The sequence below is a fragment of the Ranitomeya imitator genome, chromosome 5 (genome assembly GCF_032444005.1).
Source record: "Ranitomeya imitator isolate aRanImi1 chromosome 5, aRanImi1.pri, whole genome shotgun sequence".
NCBI lineage: Eukaryota > Metazoa > Chordata > Amphibia > Anura > Dendrobatidae > Ranitomeya > Ranitomeya imitator.
Window position 1 is genome coordinate 462,045,750 of NC_091286.1, and position 23,465 is coordinate 462,069,214.

Sequence of the window (23,465 nt, forward strand, 5' to 3'; positions counted from 1 at the left end):
CAAAGATAGATCTTCCTGGTGCGTATAATCTGGTGCGAATTAAGCAAGGTGATGAATGGAAAACTGCATTCAATACGCCCGAGGGTCATTTTGAGTATCTCGTGATGCCGTTCGTACTTGCCAATGCTCCATCAGTGTTTCAGTCCTTTATGCATGACATCTTCTGAGAGTACCTGGATAAATTCCTGATTGTGTACTTGGATGACATTTTGATCTTCTCGGATGATTGGGAGTCTCATGTGAAGCAGGTCAGAACGGTTTTTCAGGTCCTGCGTGCTAATTCTTTGTTTGTGAAGGGATCAAAGTGTCTCTTTGGTGTGCAGAAGATTTCATTTTTGGGGTTCATCTTTTCCCCTTCTACTATCGAGATGGATCCTGTTAAGGTCCAAGCCATCCATGATTGGACTCAGCCGACATCTCTGAAAAGTTTGCAAAAGTTCCTGGGCTTTGCTAATTTTTATCGTCGCTTCATCTGCAATTTTTCTAGTATTGCTAAACCATTGACCGATTTGACCAAGAAGGGTGCTGATGTGGTCAATTGGTCTTCTGCTGCTGTGGAAGCTTTTCAAGAGTTGAAGCGTCGTTTTTCTTCTGCCCCTGTGTTGTGTCAGCCAGATGTTTCTCTTCCGTTCCAGGTCGAGGTTGATGCTTCTGAGATTGGAGCAGGGGCTGTTTTGTCGCAGAGAAGTTCTGGTTGCTCAGTGATGAAACCATGCGCTTTCTTTTCCAGGAAGTTTTCGCCTGCTGAGCGTAATTATGATGTGGGCAACCGAGAGTTGCAGGCCATGAAGTGGGCATTCGAGGAGTGGCGTCATTGGCTTGAAGGAGCTAAGCATCGCGTGGTGGTATTGACTGATCATAAGAACTTGACTTATCTCGAGTCTGCCAAGCGCTTGATTCCTAGACAAGCTCGTTGGTCGTTTTTTGCCCGTTTTGACTTTGTGATTTCGTACCTTCCGGGCTCTAAAAATGTGAAGGCGGATGCTCTGTCTAGGAGTTTTGTACCCGACTCTCCGGGTTTATCTGAGCCAGCGGGTATCCTCAAGGAAGGAGTAATTGTGTCTGCCATCTCCCCTGATTTGCGGCGGGTGCTGCAAAAATTTCAGGCTAATAAACCTGATCGTTGCCCAGCGGAGAAACTGTTTGTCCCTGATAGGTGGACGAATAGAGTTATCTCTGAACTTCATTGTTCGGTGTTGGCTGGTCATCCTGGAATCTTTGGTACCAGAGAGTTAGTGGCTAGATCCTTTTGGTGGCCCTCTCTGTCGCGGGATGTGCGTGCTTTTGTGCAGTCCTGTGGGATTTGTGCTCGGGCTAAGCCCTGCTGTTCTCGTGCCAGTGGGTTGCTGTTGCCCTTGCCGGTCCCGAAGAGGCCTTGGACACATATCTCTATGGATTTTATTTCTGACCTTCCCGTTTCTCAAAAGATGTCAGTCATTTGGGTGGTCTGTGATCATTTTTCTAAGATGGTCCATCTGGTACCCTTGTCTAAATTGCCTTCCTCCTCTAATTTGGTGCCTTTGTTCTTCCAGCATGTGGTTCGTTTGCATGGCATTCCAGAGAATATTGTTTCTGACAGAGGTTCCCAGTTTGTTTCGAGGTTTTGGCGAGCCTTTTGTGGTAGGATGGGCATTGACTTGTCTTTTTCCTCGGCTTTCCATCCTCAGACTAATGGCCAGACCGAGCGAACCAATCAGACCTTGGAAACATATCTGAGGTGCTTTGTTTCTGCTGATCAGGATGACTGGGTGTCCTTTTTGCCTTTGGCTGAGTTCGCCCTTAATAATCGGGCCAGCTCGGCTACCTTGGTTTCACCGTTTTTCTTCAATTCTGGGTTCCATCCTCGTTTCTCTTCAGGGCAGGTTGAGTCTTCGGACTGTCCTGGTGTGGATACTGTGGTGGACAGGTTGCAGCAGATTTGGACTCAGGTAGTGGACAATTTGACCTTGTCCCAGGAGAAGGCTCAACTTTTCGCTAATCGCAGACGCCGTGTGGGTCCCCGACTTCGTGTTGGGGATCTGGTTTGGTTATCTTCTCGTCATATTCCTATGAAGGTTTCCTCTCCTAAGTTTAAACCTCGTTTTATTGGTCCGTATAGGATTTCTGAGGTTCTTAATCCTGTGTCTTTTCGTCTGACCCTTCCAGATTCTTTTTCCATACATAACGTATTCCATAGGTCATTGTTGCGGAGATACGTGGCACCTATGGTTCCATCTGTTGAGCCTCCTGCCCCGGTTTTGGTGGAGGGGGAATTGGAGTATATTGTGGAGAAGATTTTGGATTCTCGTGTTTCAAGACGGAAACTCCAGTATCTGGTTAAATGGAAGGGTTATGCTCAGGAGGATAATTCCTGGGTTTTTGCCTCTGATGTCCATGCTCCCATCCTGGTCGGCATGGGGGCTCTGGTGAGGGTTCGGTGACCCCTCCTCAAGGGGGGGTACTGTTGTGAATTCTGTGGCAGAGTTCACTCCTGTGGTCACAAGTGGTACTTCGGCTGATTCTCTCTGGGATCTTCCGTTTGTGGAGGAAAGTGATACTGCAGCTTCTGAGTTTCCTCCCTCAGGTGATCTGGTGAGCTCGTTAGCTTCTTCTCTACTTAACTCCACCAGATGCTTTGATCTATGCTTCCTGTCAATGTTTCAGTGTGGGACTTGTTTTTTCCCTGGATCATTCCTGTGGCCTGCTGCTCTGCAAAGCTAAGTTTTGCTTATGTTATTTTGTTGCTATTTTTCTGTCCAGCTTGCTTTATTGGTTTTTCTCGCCTGCTGGAAGCTCTGAGACGCAGAGGGACCACCTCCGTACCGTTAGTCTGTGCGGAGGGTCTTTTTGTCCCCTCTGCGTGGTTTTTTATAGGTTTTTGTGCTGACCGCAAAGTTATCTTCCCTATCCTCGTTCTGTTCAGCTAGTCGGGCCTCACTTTGCTAAATCTGTTTCATCTCTATGTTTGTGTTTTCATCTTACTCACAGTCATTATATGTGGGGGGCTGCCTTTTCCTTTGGGGAATTTCTCTGAGGCAAGGTAGGTGTTGTGAATTCTGTGGCTGAATTCACTCCTGTGGTCACAAGTGGTACTGCAGCTTCTGAGCTTCCTCCCTCAGGTGTTCTGGTGAGCTCGTTAACTGCTTCATTACTTAACTCCGCCTGATGCTGCTATCCTTGCTCCTTGTCAATGTTTCAATGTTGGATCTGAGCTTCTCCTGATTGTTCCTGTGACCTGCTGCTCTGTATAGCTAAGTGCTTTTTGCTTTTTTGTTGCTTTTTTTCTGTCCAGCTTGTCTTTTGTTTTGCTGGAAGCTCTGAGACGCAAAGGGTGTACCGCCGTGCCGTTAGTTCGGCACGGTGGGTTTTTTTTTTGCCCCCTTTGCGTGGTTTTGCTTTAGGGTTTTTTGTAGACTGCAAAGTTCGCTTTACTGTCCTCGCTCTGTCCTAGAATATCGGGCCCCACTTTGCTGAATCTATTTCATCCCTACGTTTTGTCTTTTCATCTTACTCACAGTCATTATATGTGGGGGGCTGCTTTTTCCTTTTGGGAATTTCTCTGGGGCAAGTCAGGCCTATTTTTCTATCTTCAGGCTAGCTAGTTTCTTAGGCTGTGCCGAGTTGCCTAGGTAGTTGTTAGGCGCAATCCACAGCCGCTTTTAGTTGTGTTTAGGATAGGATCAGGTGTGCAGTCTACAGAGTTTCCACGTCTCAGAGCTCGTTCTTGTATTTTTGGGTATTTGTCAGATCACTGTGTGCGCTCTGATCGCTAAGCACACTGTGTTTCTGGATTGCCTTCATAACACCTGTCATTAGCAAACATAACAGTACAAGGAGCCTAACTAATGATTCTCAATAGAGGGAAAGAAAAAGTTCTGACATCATTTTTTTTTTTTTTCTGCTCTGTGTTCACTTTTTTTTTTTCCCCTAGACATTTGGGTGATTCTGGACACAGGTGTGGACATGGATATTCAGGGTCTGTGCTCTTCAATGGATAATCTCGTTATAAATGTACAAAAAATTCAATATTCTATTGATCAGAAATCTATGTTAGAACCAAGAATTCCTATTCCTGATTTGTTTTTTGGAGATAGAAGTAAGTTTCTAAGTTTCAAAAATAATTGTAAGCTATTTCTGGCCTTGAAACCTCATTCTTCTGGTAATCCTATTCAACAGGTTTTGATTATTATTTCTTTTTTGCGCGGCGACCCTCAAGACTGGGCATTTTCTCTTGCGCCAGGAGACCCTGCATTGAGTAGTGTCGATGCGTTTTTCCTGGCGCTCGGATTGCTGTACGATGAGCCTAATTCAGTGGATCAGGCTGAGAAAAATTTGCTGGCTTTGTGCCAGGGTCAGGATGATATAGAAGTATATTGTCAGAAATTTAGGAAATGGTCAGTACTCACTCAGTGGAATGAATCTGCGCTGGCAGCTTTGTTCAGAAAGGGTCTCTCTGAGGCTCTTAAGGATGTCATGGTGGGATTTCCTATGCCTGCTGGTTTGAATGAGTCTTTGTCTTTGGCCATTCAGATCGGTCGACGCTTGCGCGAGCGTAAATCTGTGCACCATTTGGCGGTACTGCCTGAGGTTAAACCTGAGCCTATGCAGTGCGATAGGACTATGACTAGAGTTGAACGGCAGGAATACAGACGTCTGAATGGTCTGTGTTTCTACTGTGGTGATTCCACTCATGCTATTTCTGATTGTCCTAAGCGCACTAAGCGGTCCGCTAGGTCTGCCGTCATTGGTACTGTACAGTCCAAATTCCTTCTGTCCATTACCTTGATATGCTCTTTGTCGTCGTTTTCTGTCATGGCGTTTGTGGATTCGGGCGCTGCCCTGAATCTGATGGATTTGGATTATGCTAAACGTTGTGGGTTTTTCTTGGAGCCTTTGCGGTGTCCTATTCCATTGAGAGGAATTGATGCTACACCTTTGGCCAAGAATAAACCTCAATACTGGGCCCAGCTGACCATGTGCATGGCTCCTGCACATCAGGAAGTTATTCGCTTTCTGGTGTTGCATAATCTGCATGATATGGTCGTGTTGGGGTTGCCATGGCTACAAACCCATAATCCAGTATTGGATTGGAATTCCATAACGGTATCCAGCTGGGGTTGTCAGGGGGTACATGGTGATGTTCCATTTTTGTCGATTTCGTCATCCACCCCTTCTGAGGTCCCAGAGTTCTTGTCTGATTATCAGGATGTATTTGAAGAGCCCAAGTCCGATGCTCTACCTCCGCATAGGGATTGTGATTGTGCTATCAATTTGATTCCTGGTAGTAAATTCCCTAAAGGTCGATTATTTAATTTATCCGTGCCCGAACACGCCGCTATGCGCAGTTATGTGAAGGAATCCCTGGAGAAGGGACATATTCGCCCATCGTCATCACCACTGGGAGCAGGGTTCTTCTTTGTAGCCAAGAAGGATGGTTCGCTGAGACCGTGTATTGATTACCGCCTTCTTAATAAGATCACTGTTAAATTTCAGTATCCCTTGCCATTGTTATCTGACTTGTTTGCTCGGATTAAGGGGGCTAGTTGGTTCACTAAGATAGATCTTCGTGGTGCGTATAATCTGGTGAGAATCAGGCAAGGAGATGAATGGAAAACTGCATTCAATACGCCCGAGGGTCATTTTGAGTATCTAGTGATGCCGTTCGGACTTGCCAATGCTCCATCTGTGTTTCAGTCTTTTATGCATGACATCTTCCGTGAGTATCTGGATAAATTCCTGATTGTTTACTTGGATGACATTTTGATCTTCTCAGATGATTGGGAGTCTCATGTGAAGCAGGTCAGAATGGTTTTTCAGGTCCTGCGTGCTAACTCTTTGTTTGTGAAGGGATCAAAGTGTCTCTTCTGTGTGCAGAAAGTTTCATTTTTGGGGTTCATCTTTACCCCTTCTACTATCGAGATGGATCCAGTTAAGGTCCAAGCCATCCAGGATTGGATTCAGCCGACATCTCTGAAAAGTCTGCAAAAGTTCCTGGGCTTTGCTAATTTTTATCGTCGCTTCATCTGTAATTTTTCTAGCATTGCCAAACCATTGACCGATTTGACCAAGAAGGGTGCTGATTTGGTTAATTGGTCTTCTGCTGCTGTGGAAGCTTTTCAGGAGTTGAAGCGTCGTTTTTGTTCTGCCCCTGTGTTGTGTCAGCCAGATGTTTCTCTTCCGTTCCAGGTCGAGGTTGATGCTTCTGAGATTGGAGCAGGGGCGGTTTTGTCACAGAGAGGTTCTGATTGCTCAGTGATGAAACCATGTGCTTTCTTTTCCAGGAAGTTTTCGCCCGCTGAGCGTAATTATGATGTGGGCAATCGAGAGTTGCTGGCCATGAAGTGGGCATTCGAGGAGTGGCGTCATTGGCTTGAAGGAGCTAAGCATCGCGTGGTGGTATTGACTGATCATAAGAACTTGACTTATCTCGAGTCTGCCAAGCGCTTGAATCCTAGACAGGCCCGTTGGTCGTTATTTTTTGCCCGCTTCGACTTTGTGATTTCGTACCTTCCGGGCTCTAAAAATGTGAAGGCGGATGCTCTGTCTAGGAGTTTTGTGCCCGACTCTCCGGGTTTATCTGAGCCAGCGGGTATCCTCAAGGAAGGAGTCATTGTGTCTGCCATCTCCCCTGATTTGCGGCGGGTGCTGCAAAAATTTCAGGCGAATAAACCTGATCGTTGTCCAGCAGAGAAACTGTTCGTCCCTGATAGGTGGACTAATAAACTTATCTCTGAACTTCATTGTTCGGTGTTGGCTGGTCATCCTGGAATCTTTGGTACCAGAGAGTTAGTGGCTAGATCCTTCTGGTGGCCATCTCTGTCACGGGATGTACGTACTTTTGTGCAGTCCTGTGGGATTTGTGCTAGGGCTAAGCCCTGATGTTCTCGTGCCAGTGGGTTGCTTTTGCCCTTGCCGGTCCCAAAGAGGCCTTGGACACATATTTCGATGGATTTCATTTCTGACCTTCCCGTTTCTCAAAAGATGTCAGTCATTTGGGTGGTCTGTGATCGCTTTTCTAAAATGGTCCATCTGGTGCCCTTGGCTAAATTGCCTTCCTCCTCTGATTTGGTACCTTTGTTCTTTCAGCATGTGGTTCGGTTGCATGGCATTCCTGAGAATATTGTTTCTGACAGAGGTTCCCAGTTTGTTTCAAGGTTTTGGCGAGCCTTTTGTGGTAAGATGGGCATTGACCTATCCTTTTCCTCGGCTTTCCATCCTCAGACTAATGGCCAGACCGAACGAACCAATCAGACCTTGGAAACATATCTGAGATGTTTTGTTTCTGCAGACCAGGATGATTGGGTGTCCTTTTTGCCGTTGGCTGAGTTCGCCCTTAATAATCGGGCCAGCTCGGCTACCTTGGTTTCTCCATTTTTTTGCAATTCTGGGTTCCATCCTCGTTTCTCTTCAGGACAGGTTGAGTCTTCGGACTGTCCTGGTGTGGATTCTGTGGTGGATAGGTTGCAGCAGATCTGGACTCAGGTAGTGGACAATTTGATCTTGTCCCAGGAGAAAGCTCAACTTTTCGCTAATCGCAGACGCCGTGTGGGTCCCCGACTTCGTGTTGGGGATCTGGTTTGGTTATCTTCTCGTCATATTCCTATGAAGGTTTCCTCTCCTAAATTTAAACCTCGTTTTATTGGTCCGTATAGGATTTCTGAGGTTCTCAATCCTGTGTCTTTTCGTTTGACCCTCCCAGACTCCTTTTCCATACATAATGTATTCCATAGGTCGTTGTTGCGGAGATACGTGGCACCTATGGTTCCATCTGTTGAGCCTCCTGCCCCGGTTTTGGTGGAGGGGGAATTGGAGTATATTGTGGAGAAGATTTTGGATTCTCGTGTTTCTAGACGGAAACTCCAGTATCTGGTTAAATGGAAGGGTTATGCTCAGGAAGATAATTCCTGGGTTTTTGCCTCTGATGTTCATGCTTCCGATCTTGTTCGTGCCTTTCATGCGGCTCATCCTGGTCGGCCTGGGGGCTCTGGTGAGGGTTCGGTGACCCCTCCTCAAGGGGGGGGTACTGTTGTGAATTCTGTGGCTGAATTCACTCCTGTGGTCACAAGTGGTACTGCAGCTTCTGAGCTTCCTCCCTCAGGTGTTCTGGTGAGCTCGTTAACTGCTTCATTACTTAACTCCGCCTGATGCTGCTATCCTTGCTCCTTGTCAATGTTTCAATGTTGGATCTGAGCTTCTCCTGATTGTTCCTGTGACCTGCTGTTCTGTATAGCTAAGTGCTTTTTGCTTTTTTGTTGCTTTTTTTCTGTCCAGCTTGTCTTTTGTTTTGCTGGAAGCTCTGAGACGCAAAGGGTGTACCGCCGTGCCGTTAGTTCGGCACGGTGGTTTTTTTTTTGCCCCCTTTGCGTGGTTTTGCTTTAGGGTTTTTTGTAGACTGCAAAGTTCGCTTTACTGTCCTCGCTCTGTCCTAGAATATCGGGCCCCACTTTGCTGAATCTATTTCATCCCTACGTTTTGTCTTTTCATCTTACTCACAGTCATTATATGTGGGGGGCTGCCTTTTCCTTTGGGGAATTTCTCTGGGGCAAGTCAGGCCTATTTTTCTATCTTCAGGCTAGCTAGTTTCTTAGGCTGTGCCGAGTTGCCTAGGTAGTTGTTAGGCGCAATCCACAGCCGCTTTTAGTTGTGTTTAGGATAGGATCAGGTGTGCAGTCTACAGAGTTTCCACGTCTCAGAGCTCGTTCTTGTATTTTTGGGTATTTGTCAGATCACTGTGTGCGCTCTGATCGCTAAGCACACTGTGTTTCTGGATTGCCTTCATAACACCTGTCATTAGCAAACATAACAGGTAGGCTTATTTTTCTATCTTCAGGATTAGCTAGTTTCTCAGGCTGTGACGAGGCGCCTAGGTTCTGGTCAGGAGCGCTCCACGGCTACCTTTAGTGTGGTTTGATAGGCTTAGGGATTGCGGTCTGCAGAGTTCCCACGTCTCAGAGCTCATTCTATTATTTTGGGTTATTGTCAGTTCACTGTATGTGCTCTGACCTCCATGTCCATTGTGATTCTGAATTGCCTTTCATAACACCAGTCCGCTCATGTACTTATGATCTTTCATGTTTGCCAGCAGTCAGGACATCTTGCCTCCAAGAGTTCTCAGCGGTCGGGGGAACATCGGCGTCTAGTGGTAGCTGGAGGAGGTACACTAGACACAGAGACATTTTCCTCTAAATTGTCCTTCAAGGGGACAATTACCATAGGCCCATACACACTTATGGAAGAGCTTTGCCTGAACTCCGGGGCGAAAGGCAATTTTATGTCATCTGCTTTCGCCCAGCATCACGCAATGCCCCTGGTGATGCTAGCCAAACCTGTTACCATTCGAGTGGTAAATGGGTCGACACTACCCTCACAGATTACACATCAGACCATTCCATTCACTCTTTCTATGTCTCCATCACATCAGGAGATTATTTCCCTATTAGTCATTCCTGAGGGGATTGATGAGGTCCTGTCGGGGATACCATGGCTTTGCTATCATTCTCCTCATATAGAGTGGTCCACAGGGAAAATTTTGGGATGGAGTAAATCATGTGAGGGTAGATGTCAGAGGGAGTGCGTTAAGGTTGCTTCTACAGAGGTACCCGCAGATCTTTCCTCTCTCCCCAATCACTATTGGTCCTATGCAGACGTGTTCTCCAAAAGGGCTGCGGAGACCCTTCCGCCTCACCGCCCCTATGACTGTTCTATTGACCTCTTGCCTGGTGCTTAGCCTCCCCAGGGTCGAGTCTATCCATTATTTCTCCCTGAAACGGAGGCAATGTCCCAGTACAATCAAGAGAATCTGGCAAAAGGATTCATTAGGAAGTCAGTGTCACCTAAGGGGCTGGGTTCTTCTTCGTGCAGAAGAAGAATGGAGAACTACGTCCATGCATAGACTACCGGGGTCTTAACGCCATCACCTTAAGAATAAATACCCACTACCCCTGATATCTGAGCTTTTTGATAGGCTACGGGGAGCAAGGGTATTTACTAAGTTAGATCTGCGGGGTGCTTACAACCTGATTCGCATCCGTGAGGGGGACGAATGGAAGATGGCTTTTAACACCAGGGATGGGCACTATGAATATCTGGTGATGCCCTTTTGTCTCTATAATGCCCCAGCCGTTTTCCAAGACTTTTTGAACGATATCTTCCGGGAGATGCTCACCACCTCGGTCATAGTCTATCTGGATAATATTCTCATCTACTCTCCAGATATTGACTCCCATCTGAGATATGTTCGCAAAGTCTTTGACCTCTTACGGGCAAGCTCCCTCTACGCCAAGTTGGAGAAGTGTGTTTTAGCAGGAGTCCTTGCCTTTCCTTGGCTATATCATCTCTGCCCAGGGATTGGCTATGGATCCTGCCAAGCTACAGGCTCTGATGGACTGGCAAGAACCCGATTCTCTTAAAGCGGTGCAGCGCTTTATGGGGTTCTTTAATTACTATCGCCAGTTCATTTCACACTTCTCAACTTTGGTAGCTCCCTTGGTTGCCCTCACCAAGAAGAGGGCAAATCCCAAGTTGTGGTCGGAGGAGGTCTCTAAGGCCTTTCTCTCGATTATGTCACACTTTACTAGCGCTCCCATCCTGCATCACCCCTATGTAGATAAGCCATTTATTATGGAGGTGGATGCCTCATCCGTTGGTGCTGGAGCAGTCCTCTTCCAAAAGGATGCTCAAGGTCGGAAGTAGCCTTGCTTCTTCTTCTCCAAGACCTTTTCTCCAGCGGAGAGGAATTATTCCATTGGGGACAGGAAGTTGCTAGCCATGAAGTTGGCTTTCTTAGAGTGGAGACACCTCTTGGAGGGAGCTCGCTTTCTTTTCCAAGTGTTCACAGACCACAAGAACTTGGTGTACTTACAGACGGCCCAGCGGCTGAATTCTCGCCAGGCTAGATGGTCCCTGTTCTTTTCCTGTTTCCATTTTACTCTCCATTTTCTCTCCGGGGAGAAGAACAACGGAGTAGGAGCCTTGGCTTATTGTCCCTTCTGAGAGCCTGAGAACTGTGGCTCCGGTTTCGCTAGAGTCTGCGCCCCCAGGCAAAGCTTTCATTTCATCTAATTTGTGACCGGAGGTTCTCACTTGGGCTCACTCTTCCTGGGTGGGTGGACATTTTGGGACCAAGAGGACATCTGAGCTTTTGGTGAGGACGTACTGGTGGCCGCATATGACCCGTGACGTCGGGGACTATATTTGCGCGTATGTCTCCTGCGCCAGGAATCGGTCTCCTCGGCAATGGTCTTCTGGGCAACTTTACCACTGCCGGTGGCAGACAGGCCCTGGGAGATGGTAGGGATGGACTTCGTGGTGGGCTTACCCAAGTCTCGTAACTGTACCATTATCTGGGTTGTCACCGATAATTTCTCTAAGATGGTGCACTTGGTGCCACTTCCACAGTTACCTTCTGCACGGGCCTAGGCGGCGTTGTTCAATAAGCATATTTTCCATTTACATGGCATGCATGATAAAATTGTCAGTAACCGGGGTCCGCAGTTCACGTCTCTGTTTTTGAGGCAGCTCTGTCGTTTTCACAGCATAGAACTAAATCTCTCCTCTGCATATCATCCCGAGACTAATGGGTTGGTAGAGAGGGCCAACCAGACTCTGGTGACATATTTGCGACATTTTGTCTCTGCTAGGCAGGATGACTGGGCATCTTTGCTACCTTGGGCAGAATTTGCTCTGAACAACGCCTTAGCTGATTCCACTGGTCAGACTCCTTTTCTCTTTAATTACAGCCAGCATCCACGTGTCCCTGTGTCCATGCCCGTGTCATCCACTGATTCCAGGGTGGCAGACTGGGCAGTGGAGGCAAGTGACATTTGGGAACACACACAGGATGCCATTTGGGCTTCCAAGGAGAGAATGAGGGTTTCTGCCGATGCTCACCGGTGCCCCGCTCCGACCTTCGCTCCTGGCGACTTAGTGTGGCTCTCCGCCCGTAACATCAGGCTGCGAGTTGAGTCCACTAAGTTTGCGCCTCACCTCATTGGTCCTTTCAAGGTTCTGGAACAGGTTAACCCTGTGGTCTACCGCTTGGCTATTCCTCCGCGCCTTGGTATCACCGACACCTTCCACGTTTCCCTCTTAAAACCCGTCTATATTTTCCGGCTTTCTGAGTCATCTGCCGGGACATCGGGTTCGTCCTCAGATGAGTACGAGGTGAATGTTATCATGGGGTGCAAGGTAGTATGTGGCAAAAAATAATATCTGGTGGACTGGAAGGGCCACGGTCCTGAGCACAGAACCTGGGAACCTGGAGAGCGCATTCGCGCTCCGCTGCTCATTGCAGCATTTGAGCATGGTGAGGCCCAAGGAGGGGGGCCCTAAGAGGGGGGTAATGTTAGGAGTCGAGTTCCCGCCACTGCACAGGGGGAATCTCGAACCTTGTCTGCTGCGGTCTCTCATTCTGCATCAGCCGCAGTGGAGCATGCTCAGTGGAGACGTCGGTCCCAGCGTCTCGCTCCGTTTGATTCTGTGCAAAGGGTTACTGCTGCCTTTTCAGGCTCTGCCATTGTAGCCTGTACTGATCAGGACGAGCAAACATCTCTGGGACTAAGTCCTGCTTTTCCCCTTCTGAGCATGCCCAAAGAAAGACCTCTCAGTGGAGATCTGGGGTCACATGCTCAGGTACTGCAGTAGCTCCTATTGGTCTTCTAGGAAGGTCCTGAATTTGCTCAGTTACTGTAGCAGTTCTCATTGGTCCTCAAGGAAGGTCCTGAACTTGCTGCAGCTATAAAAGGTTCGCATGGCCGCACGGCCATGCGCTAGTATACACTTGTTTACGTGTGTGTGTTGTGAGTGAAAGTCACTCTTTAATCATCCCCTTCCTTGTGTTTGAATGCTCGCGTAAGGAGGATGATTGTAATCTAGTGCCCAACTTGTTACCAACACTTGTACACAAACGACATCTATTGCTGTGACTGCCAGTGCGGCGCCGTGCGCTATCACGCCGCTTTCCAAACCAAGTCTGGGTGGTTAGTGGCGTCCGTCAGTGCAGCACCGCATGCACTCTCGTGCTACTTTATTATTATTATTTCTGTTACTTGCGGTACTTCGGCCCTGTGATGCAACAGGGTTCACTTTTTTCACACAGGGTGAAGCTAACCCGTGTGTGTATCTTCATTGTACCGCCATATAATCCGTCATTGCTTAGCAGCAGGTTCCATCTCTGCACTGTGGACCCCGGGCTGCGAACGCACCTTATTCCTTTTCTCTAATTATATGGTGCGTTCCGCTAGCCCTAACAATGTCAGCTTTGTATTGACAGCTATCATCAAGCTCAGAGTTTAGTAATGGAGAGCTGTTTATAATATGCCCCCATTACTAACACCATAGCCTGAATAAAGTACTTTATTTGAAATAAACACTTCCCCCTTTTTTACCGATTTATTTAAAAAAATAAAAAATAAAAAATCTAAGTCATACTCACCTTTCCGACGAGAAGATAATCCAGCGATACCCATGTCCCCTGCAAAAGACAAAAAATAATAAAACACCATATTCCTCACCTGTTCAACGAGAAGACAATCTATTTTTCCTGTAACAAGTCTCACGCTAGCAGGGACGTCAGTGAGGTGAACAGAGTTCATCGGATATGAAGTCTGCTCAGCTTATTCATGTCACCGTGAGACACTGATGCTGAGTTTTATATATGCCTATCCATTACTAACCTGCAGGCTTGATGTCAGCTGCCAATATTAAGTTGACATCAACCCCAATACTATTACCCTATTTGCCACTGCACCAGGGCAAGTGGGAAGAGCGGAGACTAAGAACAAGAATTGGAGCATCTTATGGATGTGCCATTTCTGGGGCAATTGAGAAATGATATTTTTAGTCTGGGAGGGGGCCAAGATCCATGCCTCCATCTTAGTTTATTAATATTAGCTTGCAGCTGTCTGCCTAGCCTTTGCTGGTGGTTAATTACAGGGGCATCCCAAGTCTTTTTAGGGGGTCCCCATATTAATAACCTGTAAAGGCTAAGCAAACAGCTGTGAGCTGATATTAATAGCATGGTAAGCTCCATGTTTATTATCCCCTTCCCAGGCTATAAACATTAGTCCCTAGCTTTTCGCTTTCGCTCAGCTGGTTTTTAAAATTGCAGGGGACCTCACATAATTTTTTGGTTAAATAATTTATTTATGACTTAAATGCATGTAAAGTAAGCTACACACACAAAGCAATTATTATATATCTAACTCACATCTATCTATCTATCTATCTAAGTATATTTTGTTAGAAGACTATCTTTAAATGATAGATAATTACTCTATGTAAAAGCTATAGTTAAAATTACATTGCATACGCATTTCATACAAATGTCTAACAATTACATAAGGAAGCTTTGACTAGGAACTAGGGCCTGTGTTCAGTAGATGTGTCAGTCTACTGGATGTTGATCAAAGTTGAGTGTGCTGCTGCTTTGTGACCAGTCAAATTGTGAGTTGTAGCTGAAAGACTTGTTGCTGTCTTTCTCTGAATGGATACTGCACGAGTCAGCTAGGAGAGCAGGGCAACCTGTGTGTTGGTGCTGCAGAGAACTGTGTGAAGCTGCCGCCTGTTCAATGAGAACTGAAACTGCCCTGACTAAAGTCACCAATGACCTATTAACCGCCAAATCCAAGCTACACTAATCTGTTCTATTCATCCTGGACCTGTCCTCTGCTCTCAACACAATGAATCATTGCCTTTTACTACAGATTCTCTCATCTTTTTACATCAGAGACTTAGCCCTATCTTGGATCTCTTCATACCTAGAAGACCAGACATTCAGGGTCTCCCACTCACACACTTCCTCCTCATCTCACACCCTAACTGTCGGTGTCCCCCCAAGGTTCAGTTCTAGGACCCCTGCTCTCCTCCATCTTCAGCCTGGGACAGCTCATAAAGTCCCACAGCTTTCAATATCATCTCTATTTGGATGACACACAGATCTTCCTCTCTGGACCTGATATCACCTCCTTACTAACCAGAATCCCACAATGTCTATCCTCTTTTTTATCTTTCATCTCTGCTCGATTTCTAAAACTTACTATAGATAAAAAAAGAAGTTGTCATCTTTACCCTTTCCGGCTCAACTACCCTATCAGACCTATCCATCAAAGTCAATGGCTACTCACTCTCCCCAGTCTCACAAGCTTGTTGTCTCGGGGTAACCCTTGACTCTGATCTCTCTTCCAAACCACATATCCGAACCCTTTCCACTTCCTGCCAACTCCAACTCAATAATATTTCCAGGATACATACATTCCTTAATTAAGAATCTGCAGGAAAACAATAGTGCATGCCCTCATTTTCTCCCGCCTTACCTATTGCAACCTCGTGCACTGTGGCCTCACTTCTTAGACTATTGTATCCCTTTAATCTATCCTAAACTCTACTACCTGACTAATTCAACTGTTCCCCGGCCTTTCCTCTTTGTCAATCCCTTCATTGGCTCCACTGAGACTGCAGTTCAAAACCCTAACCCGGACATGGTATTTTATTATTTTGAAGTTTACAGTAAAAATGGGGAGTGTTTATTTCAAATAAAGCAATTTGTGTCTTTGTTTCAGTTAAACAACTTTATTCTGGCTGTGTATGTTTAACAATTTGACTATTGGGTTAGTAATGGGGGTGTTCTATAGATGCCTCTCCAATCCTAACCCCTGGGTTTGATGTCAGCAGCCATAAAATAGCTGGGGAGAGCAAGGCTAAAAGCGACATTTGGTGCATTTTATGGAGGCACACTTCTGGAGCGGCTGAGGGCTGATATTCTTAGCTTTGGAGGGGGGTCATTATCCCTGGCCCCTTCCTAGGCTTTTAATGTCAGCCCACAACTGTCCGTTTAGCCTTTGCTGATTAGAAATTATAGAGGGACCTTATGTCACATTTTTTCTGGGGTCCCCTGTAAGCTAACCAGTAAAGGCTGAGCAAACAGCTGGAAGCTGTTATTAATAGCCTGGGAACCTTTTGGGATATTGGCCCCTTTCCCAGATTATTAATATCAACCCCCAGCAGCCGTCTTTCTCTGAGCTGGTTCTGAAAATTAGGGGGGACTGTTGTGAATTCTGTTGTCGAGCTCCCTCCTGTGGTCGTGAATGGTACTTCGGCGAGTTCTGTCTATGGGCTCCCTCTGGTGGCTATGAGTGAAGATGCAGCTTCTGAGGTTCCTTACACAGGTGACGTGGTTTATCCTTTGGTTGGCTGCTCTATTTAACTCCTCTCAGATCGTTACTCCATGCCAGCTGTCAATGTTTTTGCATTTGTTCAGTTCGCTCCTGGATCTCTCTGGTGACCTGCCTTCTCCTTCAGAAGCTAAGTTCCTGATAGTCATTATTTGTTCTTTGTTTTCTTGTCCAGCTGGTTATCATGATTTTGTCTTGCTAGCTGGAAGCTCTGGGATACAGAGTGGTCCCTCCGCACCGTGAGTCGGTGCGGAGGTCTTTTGCACACTCTGCGTGGTCTTTTGTAGGTTTTTGCGCTGATCGCAAAGTTACCTTTCCTATCCTCTGTCTATTTAGTAAGTCTGGCCTCCCTTTGCTGAAACCTGTTTCATTTCTGCGTTTGTGACTTTCATCTTTACTCACAGTCAATATTTGTGGGGGGCTTCCTTTACCTTTGGGGAATTTCTCTGAGGCAAGGTAGGCTTTATTTTCCCTCTCTAGGGCTAGATAGTTCTTAGGCTGTGACGAGGCACCTAGGTCTGGTCAGGAGCGCTCCACGACTATTTCTAGTGTGTGTGATAGGATTAGGGCTTGCGGTCAGCAGAGTTCCCACATCCCAGAGCTCGTCCTGTATGAGGTTTAACTATCAGGTCATTCCGGGTGCTCCTAACCACCAGGTCATAACAGTACAGCTGGCCAAAAGTATTAATGCATCTCAATAGAGGGATAAGAGAACTTCTGAGACCATTTTTTTTTCTTTGCACTGTGTTTTGTTTCTCTTTTCCCCTAGACCTTTGGGTGGTTCAGGACACAGGTGTAGGTATGGACATTCAAGGTCTGTCCTCTTGTGTGGATCATCTCACTACAAGGGTACAAAACATTCAAGATTTTGTGGTTCAAAATCCTATGTTAGAGCCTAGAATTCCTATTCCTGACTTATTTTCTGGGGATAGATCTAGGTTCTTGAATTTCAAAAATAATTGTAAACTGTTTCTAGCTTTGAAACCCCGCTCCTCTGGTGACCCCGCTCAACAAGTAAAAATCATTATTTCTTTGTTGTGTGGTGACCCTCAAGACTGGGCATTTTCCCTTGCGCCAGGAGATCCTGCATTGTGTGATGTTGATGCGTTTTTTCTGGCGCTTGGATTGCTTTATGATGAACCAAATTCAGTGGATCAGGCAGAGAAAATCTTGCTGGCTTTGTGTCAGGGTCAGGATGAAGCGGAGGTGTACTGTCAGAAGTTTAGAAAGTGGTCTGTGCTTATTCAGTGGAATGAATGTGCCCTGGCAGCAATTTTCAGAAAGGGTCTTTCTGAAGCCCTTAAGGATGTCATGGTGGGATTTCCCACGCCTGCTGGTCTGAATGAGTCTATGTCTTTGGCCATTCAGATCGATCGGCGCATGCATGAGCGCAAAGCTGTGCACCATCTGGCGGTCTTCTCTGAGTATAGGCCTGAGCCTATGCAATGTGATAGGACTTTGACTAGAGCTGAACGGCAAGAACACAGCCGTCGGAATGGGCTGTGTTTTTACTGTGGTGAATCCACTCATGCTATCTCCGATTGTCCTAAGCGCGCTAAGCGGTTCGCTATGTCTGCCATCATTGGTACGGTACAGTCTAAATTTCTTTTGTCCGTTACTCTGATTTGCTCTCTGTTGTCCTATTCTGTAATGGCATTTGTGGATTCAGGCGCTGCCCTGAATTTGATGGACTTGGAGTTTGCCAGGCGCTGTGGTTTTTTCTTGGAGCCCTTGCAGTGTCCTATTCCATTGAGAGGAATTGATGCTTCGCCTTTGGCCAAGAATAAGCCTCAGTACTGGACTCAATTGACCATGTGCATGGCTCCTGCACATCAGGAGGATATTCGCTTTTTGGTGTTGCATAATCTGCATGATGTGGTCGTTTTGGGGTTGCCATGGCTGCAGGTCCATAATCCAGTGTTGGATTGGAAATCTATATCTGTGTCCAGCTGGGGTTGTCAGGGGGTACATGGTGATGTTCCATTGCTGTCTATTTCGCCTTCCACTCCTTCTGAAGTCCCTGAGTTTTTATCAGATTACTGGGATGTATTTGAAGAGCCCAAATCCGGTGCCCTACCCCCTCATAGGGATTGCGACTGTGCTATTAATTTGATTCCTGGTAGTAAGTTTCCTAAGGGTCATCTGTTTAATTTATCTGTGCCAGAGCACGCCGCTATGCGGAGTTATATAAAGGAATCCTTGGAGAAGGGTCATATTCGTCCGTCGTTGTCACCATTGGGAGCAGGGTTCTTTTTTGTGGCCAAGAAGGATGGTTCTTTGAGACCTTGTATTGATTACCGCCTTCTTAATAAGATCACAGTCAAATTTCAGTATCCTTTGCCGCTGCTGTCTGATTTATTTGCTCGGATTAAGGGGGCTAGTTGGTTCACCAAGATAGATCTGCGTGGTGCGTATAATCTTGTGCGAATTAAACAGGGTGATGAATGGAAAACGGCATTTAATACGCCCGAGGGCCATTTTGAGTACCTGGTTATGCCATTCGGGCTTTCTAATGCTCCATCTGTGTTTCAGTCCTTTATGCATGACATCTTCCGAGAGTACCTGGATAGATTCATGATTGAATATTTGGATGACATTTTGGTCTTTTCGGATGATTGGGAGTCTCATGTGAAGCAGGTCAGAATGGTGTTCCAGGTCCTTTGTGCGAATTCCTTGTTTGTGAAGGGGTCAAAGTGTCTCTTTGGTGTTCAGAAGGTTTCATTTTTGGGTTTCATTTTTTCCCCTTCTACTATCGAGATGGACCCTGTTAAAGTTCAGGCCATTCACGATTGGACTCAGCCTACATCTGTGAAAAGCTTGCAGAAGTTCCTGGGCTTTGCTAATTTTTATCGTCGCTTCATCGCTAATTTTTCCAGTATTGCTAAACCGTTGACTGATTTGACCAAGAAAGGTGCGGATGTGGTCAATTGGTCCTCTGCAGCTGTAGAGGCTTTTCAGGAGTTGAAGCGACGTTTTGCTTCTGCCCCTGTGCTGTGCCAGCCAGATGTTTCGCTCCCTTTTCAGGTTGAGGTTGATGCTTCTGAAATTGGAGCAGGGGCTGTTTTGTCGCAAAGAAGTTCTGATGGCTCGGTGATGAAACCCTGTGCCTTCTTTTCTAGAAAATTCTCACCTGCTGAGCGCAATTATGATGTGGGCAATCGGGAGTTGTTGGCCATGAAGTTGGCATTTGAGGAGTGGCGACATTGGCTTGAAGGAGCTAAACATCCCGTGGTGGTCTTGACTGATCACAAGAATTTAACTTATCTCGAGTCTGCCAAACGGTTGAATCCTAGACAGGCTCGATGGTCGCTCTTTTTCTCCCATTTTGATTTTGTGGTTTCATACCTTCCGGGATCTAAGAATGTGAAGGCTGACGCCCTGTCAAGGAATTTTGTGCCTGACTCTCCGGGTGTTCCGGAGCCGGCGGGTATTCTTAAAGAAGGGGTAATTTTGTCTGCCATTTCCCCTGATTTGTGGCGTGTGCTGCAAAAGTTTCAGGCTGATAGACCTGACCGTTGTCCTACGGAGAAACTGTTTGTCCCTGATAGATGGACTAGTAGAGTTATCTCTGAGATTCATTGTTCAGTGTTGGCTGGTCATCCTGGAATCTTTGGTACCAGAGATTTGGTGGCTAGATCCTTTTGGTGGCCTTCTTTGTCACGGGATGTGCGTTCTTTTGTGCAGTCCTGTGGGACTTGTGCTCGGGCTAAGCCCTGCTGTTCTCGTGCCAGTGGGTTGCTTTTGCCCTTGCCGATCCCGAAGAGACCCTGGACGCATATTTCCATGGATTTTATTTCAGATCTCCCTGTTTCTCAAAGGATGTCGGTCATTTGGGTGGTTTGTGATCGCTTCTCTAAGATGGTCCATTTGGTACCCTTATCTAAATTGCCTTCCTCCTCTGATTTGGTGCCATTGTTTTTCCAGCATGTGGTTCGTTTGCATGGCATTCCAGAGAACATCGTCTCTGACAGAGGTTCCCAGTTTGTTTCGAGGTTTTGGCGGTCCTTTTGCGCTAAGATGGGCATTGATTTGTCTTTTTCTTCGGCTTTCCATCCTCAGACTAATGGCCAAACCGAACGAACTAATCAGACTTTGGAGACATATCTGAGATGCTTTGTTTCTGCTGATCAGGATGATTGGGTGTCCTTCTTGCCTTTGGCTGAGTTCGCCCTCAATAATCGGGCCAGCTCGGCTACTTTAGTTTCTCCTTTTTTCTGTAATTCTGGTTTCCATCCTCGTTTCTCTTCAGGGCAGGTTGAGCCTTCGGACTGTCCTGGTGTGGATACGGTGGTGGACAGGTTGCAGCAGATTTGGACTCATGTGGTGGACAATTTGACATTGTCCCAGGAGAAGGCTCAACGTTTCGCTAACCGCCGGCGTTGTGTTGGTCCCCGACTTCGTGTTGAGGATTTGGTTTGGTTGTCATCTCGTCACGTTCCTATGAAGGTTTCCTCTCCTAAGTTTAAGCCTCGTTTCATTGGGCCTTATAAGATTTCTGAAGTTCTTAATCCTGTGTCATTTCGTTTGGACCTTCCAGCTTCTTTTGCCATCCATAATGTGTTCCATAGGTCGTTGTTGCGGAGATACGTGGCGCCTATTGTTCCCTCCGTTGATCCCTCTGCCCCGGTGTTGGTTGAGGGGGTGTTGGAGTATGTGGTGGAGAAGATTTTGGATTCTCGTGTTTCGAGACGGAAACATCAGTACCTGGTCAAGTGGAAGGGTTATGGTCAGGAAGATAATTCCTGGGTTGTTGCCTCTGATGTTCATGCTGCCGATCTTGTTCGTGCCTTTCATCTGGCTCATCCTGATCGGCCTGGGGGCTCTGGTGAGGGTTCGGTGACCCCTCCTCAAGGGTGGGGTACTGTTGTGAATTCTGTTGTCGAGCTCCCTCCTGTGGTCGTGAATGGTACTTCGGTGAGTTCTGTCTATGGGCTCCCTCTGGTGGCTATGAGTGAAGTTGCGGCTTCTGAGGTTCCTTACACAGGTGACGTGGTTTATCCTTTGGTTGGCTGCTCTATTTAACTCCTCTCAGATCGTTACTCCATGCCAGCTGTCAATGTTTTTGCATTTGTTCAGTTCGCTCTTGGATCTCTCTGGTGACCTGCCTTCTCCTTCAGAAGCTAAGTTCCTGATAGTCATTATTTGTTCTTTGTTTTCTTGTCCAGCTGGTTATCATGATTTTGTCTTGCTAGCTGGAAGCTCTGGGATACAGAGTGGTCCCTCCGCACCGTGAGTCGGTGCGGAGGTCTTTTGCACACTCTGCGTGGTCTTTTGTAGGTTTTTGTGCTGATCGCAAAGTTACCTTTCCTATCCTCTGTCTATTTAGTAAGTCTGGCCTCCCTTTGCTGAAACCTGTTTCATTTCTGCGTTTGTGACTTTCATCTTTACTCACAGTCAATATTTGTGGGGGGCTTCCTTTACCTTTGGGGAATTTCTCTGAGGCAAGGTAGGCTTTATTTTCCCTCTCTAGGGCTAGATAGTTCTTAGGCTGTGACGAGGCACCTAGGTCTGGTCAGGAGCGCTCCACGACTATTTCTAGTGTGTGTGATAGGATTAGGGCTTGCGGTCAGCAGAGTTCCCACATCCCAGAGCTCGTCCTGTATGAGGTTTAACTATCAGGTCATTCCGGGTGCTCCTAACCACCAGGTCATAACAGTACAGCTGGCCAAAAGTATTAATGCATCTCAATAGAGGGATAAGAGAACTTCTGAGACCATTTTTTTTTCTTTGCACTGTGTTTTGTTTCTCTTTTCCCCTAGACCTTTGGGTGGTTCAGGACACAGGTGTAGGTATGGACATTCAAGGTCTGTCCTCTTGTGTGGATCATCTCACTACAAGGGTACAAAACATTCAAGATTTTGTGGTTCAAAATCCTATGTTAGAGCCTAGAATTCGTATTCCTGACTTATTTTCTGGGGATAGATCTAGGTTCTTGAATTTCAAAAATAATTGTAAACTGTTTCTAGCTTTGAAACCCCGCTCCTCTGGTGACCCCGCTCAACAAGTAAAAATCATTATTTCTTTGTTGCGTGGTGACCCTCAAGACTGGGCATTTTCCCTTGCGCCAGGAGATCCTGCATTGTGTGATGTTGATGCGTTTTTTCTGGCGCTTGGATTGCTTTATGATGAACCAAATTCAGTGGATCAGGCAGAGAAAATCTTGCTGGCTTTGTGTCAGGGTCAGGATGAAGCGGAGGTGTACTGTCAGAAGTTTAGAAAGTGGTCTGTGCTTATTCAGTGGAATGAATGTGCCCTGGCAGCAATTTTCAGAAAGGGTCTTTCTGAAGCCCTTAAGGATGTCATGGTGGGATTTCCCACGCCTGCTGGTCTGAATGAGTCTATGTCTTTGGCCATTCAGATCGATCGGCGCATGCATGAGCGCAAAGCTGTGCACCATCTGGCGGTCTTCTCTGAGTATAGGCCTGAGCCTATGCAATGTGATAGGACTTTGACTAGAGCTGAACGGCAAGAACACAGACGTCGGAATGGGCTGTGTTTTTACTGTGGTGAATCCACTCATGCTATCTCCGATTGTCCTAAGCGCACTAAGCGGTTCGCTATGTCTGCCATCATTGGTACGGTACAGTCTAAATTTCTTTTGTCCGTTACTCTGATTTGCTCTCTGTCGTCCTATTCTGTAATGGCATTTGTGGATTCAGGCGCTGCCCTGAATTTGATGGACTTGGAGTTTGCCAGGCGCTGTGGTTTTTTCTTGGAGCCCTTGCAGTGTCCTATTCCATTGAGAGGAATTGATGCTTCGCCTTTGGCCAAGAATAAGCCTCAGTACTGGACTCAATTGACCATGTGCATGGCTCCTGCACATCAGGAGGATATTCGCTTTTTGGTGTTGCATAATCTGCATGATGTGGTCGTTTTGGGGTTGCCATGGCTGCAGGTCCATAATCCAGTGTTGGATTGGAAATCTATATCTGTGTCCAGCTGGGGTTGTCAGGGGGTACATGGTGATGTTCCATTGCTGTCTATTTCGCCTTCCACTCCTTCTGAAGTCCCTGAGTTTTTATCAGATTACTGGGATGTATTTGAAGAGCCCAAATCCGGTGCCCTACCCCCTCATAGGGATTGCGACTGTGCTATTAATTTGATTCCTGGTAGTAAGTTTCCTAAGGGTCATCTGTTTAATTTATCTGTGCCAGAGCACGCCGCTATGCGGAGTTATATAAAGGAATCCTTGGAGAAGGGTCATATTCGTCCGTCGTTGTCACCATTGGGAGCAGGGTTCTTTTTTGTGGCCAAGAAGGATGGTTCTTTGAGACCTTGTATTGATTACCGCCTTCTTAATAAGATCACAGTCAAATT